The 6416-nt window shown below is 32.0% G+C and overlaps 1 pseudogene; it reads left to right on the plus strand.

The window, feature by feature from the left end:
• The first annotated feature begins 217 nt into the window (after positions 1-217).
• LOC145292507 (U2 spliceosomal RNA) lies at positions 218-371 on the plus strand (annotated as a pseudogene).
• The last annotated feature ends 6045 nt before the right edge of the window (positions 372-6416 follow it).

The raw sequence follows: 6416 nt of genomic DNA on the forward strand, positions 1-6416 counted from the left end.
TCTGTTTTAGTGTATGCTCGACTCGTCGGACGACAAATATCGAAAAATTGGCTAAAAACATTAATTCTTTCATCCCCAACTGGACACTTTTCTAAAGGGAGGCGTCGCTTTTTTCGCCGATATTTTCGAAAGTAATCCCCACTTTTCGATTGTCTAGTCTTCATATAAACCTACGTCACTTCTAATTTCGCGATGACATCAACACCAAAGATATCATATAAATTCTTGGCCTTCAGGTCAAGATCAAGTGTAGTATCTGTTCTTCAGATCTACACTTCTATTTCTTGTTCTCTGTCAGTGGAGGTGAAATCCTTCACGACTGAGACATTTTTTATTTTTGTTCCTTTTCTCCACATTAAAAAACGACCCTGGTTCCTAACTCTGTCCCGTGGGGAGGCATTGTAAATAGGAACACCAAAGATGTCAGCGTTTTTTTTCACGTTCTTTGCTTCCTTCGCCTGCCTACTATCACGTGTTTTCTTGTTTTTTTTTGCACAACACACACCTCTAACCACCCGAGCAATTCTGAACACACTTTTATTGACTATGGTAACCATATGTATTTAATATATTTTTTCCTTTTTTTCGTTTGATATTGTTCTGCTAAATCCCCGAACATTTATCTAATCTACAAATAGAGACTCAAGTCTTTGGGCAGGCAATGAACAGGAAACATATTCTTAAATGTGTTATTCTTAGAGAGCATCACCTTTTGAAACGATTGAATTATCAACTGAAATATTTGATGTTACTCGCTTTTCTCTATTTGCTGCCGTGCATATCTATATGGACAATCATATTTTATCCATCAACTAAACTATGAATACAATAATAAAGATAGCCAACAGTAATAAAAACTGGTGGGCAAAATTTTCTGCCATTTAAAACGACATTTACACTGACAGACAAACGATTTTTTTAATTCTTTTACATAAACGTAAAGGCGTTGATTCTCCGTACGAGAGTGTCTTCTAATAGTAAAAATATATACAATAAATTATGTTATGTATATACTAGTGATGTGATGATTCCAATATTTTTTCCTAATTCCGATACAATTACAGATTTCGTACTAAATTATCGATTCCGATTCAAAAAATATTTATTATTTTATCATTTATTATAGGAGATTTTTTTCTTTAAAAAAAAATAAAATAGAAACACAATTAAAAGAATCATTTTCGCATTGAAAAATAGGTATCAATTTTTCCGATTCCGATATTCTGATATCCGCAAATTTGTCGATTTTTCTGATTCCCGATTCCAATTAATCGTCACAACACTAGTAAATACCAAATTCTCTCTACACTCTCTCTCAGTAGCGGTTCAGTATCCATTGTATAGACCACCGGACGTAGGTTAATCCATGTGAAGTCACAATGATAAAACATAGAGGTATCTTAGTCACTACAAGTTACTGGCCATAGTGTTTATCTCATTATCGGAAGTAAATGTTCGTTTTGGGAAGATAGCCTACATGAATAACAGCGTTTTAGCTACGAAATTATGTCATTGATAATTTTATGGATATTTAATCATGTCTAACGTTAACAAAAGAAATACGTTTCTAAACTCCGATATCAAGTTATTCCGATCAAATATTCTAACCATTTAACTTATCATCCAACCCTACAGCAACGTGAGTACTTCTCATGAAATATCAATTAGCAGACTCAAAATAAATCATCTGATGAAAATTTAAGCAACAGAAGTGAAGACGGTCGCATATCTGTAATATTTCTCTTCAAACAATTATTGCGAACACTGATAAGGATACTTGTCTTAAAAATATCGATTACCGTTTCCAATATGACCGTTCTACCTTCTTTTTATCGTTCTATAATTGATCGACTGTTGATTGATTGAAAAGATAATATTAGATTTTTGGTATTTTTACGACCTGCCCTAGCGTAGTATAAACACCCGTAACAAACTCATGTAAAGAAAGGCTTTCGGAATAAACACCACAAATCTCCTCATGGTAGGGACGGCTTTCGAAGTTGGAGGGATCCGAATACCGTACTTAACGTGAGGAGGCCGGGGTGTTTATAATACACTGGGACACGTCGTAAAAACTTACAGGATTTTAAAAAAATATATTGGATGCGTATAAACGCTCTCTTATCATTTTACAAAACTATATTACTTAGAAACTGAAGAATATTTCAAGGATTGATAGTTGTAATTTTGCTAAAGATCTGTAGGTATGTGATCAAGACACATACGTATACAGAAAATAAACACGGATGTATACGCACACACACACGCACGCACACACGCACGCACACACGTATATATATAATATATATGTATACATATATATGTATGTATATATATATATATATATATATATATATATATATATATATATATATATAAGAAACATGGCGTAGTTTGCTTGATAAATGGTTAGAAAATAAAACGTATATTTAGAAGGCTAGAACAATACAGGGATGTACAGTCGTTGTGTGAAGATAAATAAGTAGTTGGATAATAAATAATTAACATATAATTCAATTTTTATATTGTAATATTTCGCAATAAACATCTTACAGAGATGATTCATCTCTCCACTGACGATGAGTTAATAGTCGAAAAGAACCTTTGAAATGAAATACCAGCTACTGTTATAATTAGATGAATAAATCTATAGTTAAAAAAATATATTTGAAAAAAATATGTGTATATAATAAATTTTATAAAACTGAATCATCTGTTAATTATTTATTATTCATATATTTATCTATCTCCACCCTACTACTGTACATTCCTGCATTGTTCTAGCCTTCTATATAAATATATATATATATATATATATATATATATATATATATATATATATATATATGTGTGTATATATATGTATATATATGCATATATATGTATATATATGTGTGTATGTATATATATATATATATATATATATATATATGTATATGCATCATCCACATAAAATACTGTGCTAGACAAGCAGCTTGCCCCAAACGTTGATCGAATATATATATATATATATATATATATATATATATATATATATATATATATATATATATATATATATATATGTATATATATACATATATACATATATATATACATACACACACACATATATATATATATATATATATATATATATATATATATATATATATATATATATATAAAGTAAATAAGAGGTTGGTCACCAACAATGGGTCTTTTTTAACATTATTTTATTATTCCGTATCTTAATGTTTCATTGAAAATTAAGTTTAGATCATTGTAATAATGTTTTTAAATCGTTGAAATTGTTTTTAATGCGTTTCAGACGTTCTGTGAAGCGTCCTCTTAAGAAATTATTTAAAATGATTAGAATATAATCAAGACGGGTTAAAAATGAAACGAATATTTTCGTAGTTCATTTGAAATATTCCAAGAGGTGGAACACGATTCTATTTTTCATTCGTATGTCCAATTTTTATTACTGGTTCATTGGGCTAGACTGTTGTCTTATCTCTCTCTCTCTTTCCTCTCACTCTCTCTCTCTCTGTCTGCTTGTGATTCTGTTTATCTTTCTTTGTATTTCTCTTTTTCTCATTTTTCCTTCTTTACTCTTACTTGAGTGGGCGTCCTCATAAATTGTTTAAGTATAAAATCAAGTAAGGTATTAGTTTGGTACCCAAAAGCCCAGTTAATAATAAATATTATTAAATGTTTAAAACAAACATAAAATTGTTTTGTTATATAAAGCTACGTTTGTAGATTAGTAGCAGCACTAGTTTAACGCGCGTCTTGTATAAAGAGTGATGACATCAGCAAATATGTCCATTTTAGTGTAAATTTTGTAAGAGATGGCGTTTATAAAGATCAAGAATAATAAACGCCCAGGAATTGAACCCTGCAGAATATTCGAATTTATATCATGTTGTTCAGATGCATCATAGGCATCCTGGAATTTTCTCTTATCCAACAAGAATTTTATTATGTTTAGTATACGTCCAGCAATACCATATTATTTGATTTTTATGAGATGACCACGGTGCCAACCCCAGTCAAATATTTTAGATGTGTTTACGGCTAGTAACCAAGCTCATCCTGCCTTATCCAGTGCGTGTTCGGGGATTACAGTTAAGACATTGTGAGTAGAACGGGTTTGCCTAAACTTATAAGGTCGATCGGATAAAATATATTGTTTTTGAGGTGGAAGATTAGTTTTTTATTTAATTAAAGAATCAGGGACTTTAGCAAAGAGTATGAGTTGGCTAATGAGACGATAATTGAGTGGGACACTTTCGTCAAAACTCTTGTAAACTAGTACAACAGAAACAATTTTCCAACAGTCAAGAAAGCAAGTTACGTTAAGTCATTTGTTGAAGGGCTTGGAGGGACTGGTGTAAACTCAACCGAGCGTCTCTTAGTAGTATACCGTGGATATCTTAGGCTAACATGCCTTCGAAGTGTCTTGATTGTTTATACTACTGGTTTTCACATCCGCAAAAGAATAGTAGTGTGTAATATGTTGGGTATAAATTGAAGTTGGGGGCAAAACGTTGGGCAAGCAAATTTACTTTTTCGGTCTCTCTGAAGACAGTCTCAATGTTGTAAGACAGTGTGAAAATATCATTTATTGCACTGTTATATAATCGTAAGTTCCTTATTTCTGCGACCTAATACGTTTTCTCGTACATACTGAATACTTTCTCCTGTCTGCAGCAATTTATCTCTAACAAATACTTTATTTGTTTCTAAAACGGTTTGCCTGTTTAATTGGGCTTATATCGGTCAACTGTGCAAGACGAATTCTTCCTGAAGCGATAGGAGTTACACAGTCAGAGGTGAACCTTTATTGGGAATGTGGTTTGATAAAGTACTTCCGTGTGGGAACTCGTGCTTCGATTCCTGCATTGAATGATTCAGTAATCTCATTTGCGCACTGTTCCGTATGAAAAGAAAAGATATTACACCATGGAACGTCTCCCATATCATTCCTTTCTTATAGTATCTTGTTTTATTGAGTAATGGCTGTTCACGTCCGAGTCGAGAGATTAAAGCGATTTCTACAATTGTCACAACATGATCGGCATTCCTGAATGAGCTATGGGTATTTGTTACACAAGCGTCGAGAACTTTGGTCAGAAATAGATCTTGTAGCACTTGCATTTTTTTACATAGGCATAACCATTTACCAAGGCCCAGATACCACTCGAGGATAAGGGTTAAAAATGTACAGTTGGCAATTGGACAATATAGTAATCGTTAATAATAATGATAATTCGGTAAATTTGTTAACTTAAGTGGAACGGCTCATCAAGAACTTGTTTACGTTGGACTTGGATACAACCATATTGTAGTTTGCTTGAAAGCAGGAAAATGGAAGACAATTCCACGGGCGTGCAGTTCTAAGAACGAAGCTTTGTGGAATCTATGTTTAGGTTTAAGCACAGATAAAGAGTGGGGGAATTATAGATAGTGTTTTTAGCTAGACGAGTATAAGATCTCAACAAGATCTTATTTTTAGACATAATACACACACACACACACACACATATATATATATATATATATATATATATATATATATATATATATATATGTAATACACAGAGATATTGTTTCGATGTATCACAACTCTTGAATGTGTCTAGACAGGTAAGTGATTTAAACTAAGATTGAACTTGACACTAGTGGATAGTTGATGCTCTAATTTCGAACGTCCGGCACTAGCTGTGAACAAGCGAACGATCAATGTTTATATGTTAGCATCCGAAGATTACTCTGCACGAAGAGTTTAATTTTTCACTAATGACCATTAGTGAGAAAGCTACACTTTTCCTGCAGAGTACTCTTTTTGACACAGTTTGGTTTCGCTGTGTCACAGTATTTACTAGACAAAGAAATGTCGGTGAATTTGGTAGAAACTCGATAGTCTAGATGAGAGTGAAGATATATCTATATTTTTATAAAGTAATAGGGTTCGTGTGTTTCTGTCTGTGTGTACAGCTCTCCATCATCAACGAAACGGAGGTAAGAGGGTAGATCTCTCCTGGTAGAGAAACATTAGAACCCATTTTAGGATGTTTCTGTTATAGGAGACATAAGAATCTTTGCCTAATTTCTTTATATACTATTCTACAAACCACCCCCATATCGAATGACTTATGCTCATTTGCATATCACATTATATTAAATCTCTTTAACTAATTACCTCGACCTTATTACATATTGGAAATATTCTAATCATTTCAACTGTACTATTTACAAAATCTATTTAACATTTAATTATTTAATATATTTTCATTTAATTTTATATTCGATTTATTTCACTTTACGTATATTATCTGAAAGGTTTACTGTTTGTGCAATCGGAGATTTACGTCATTACATGTTGTCTGTAATAGATATTTTTCTTTTTATTGGATTTTTTTTCCACTTAT

Source organism: Euprymna scolopes, chromosome 13 (genome assembly GCF_053919585.1).
Source record: "Euprymna scolopes isolate OS-2025 chromosome 13, ASM5391958v1, whole genome shotgun sequence".
NCBI lineage: Eukaryota > Metazoa > Mollusca > Cephalopoda > Sepiida > Sepiolidae > Euprymna > Euprymna scolopes.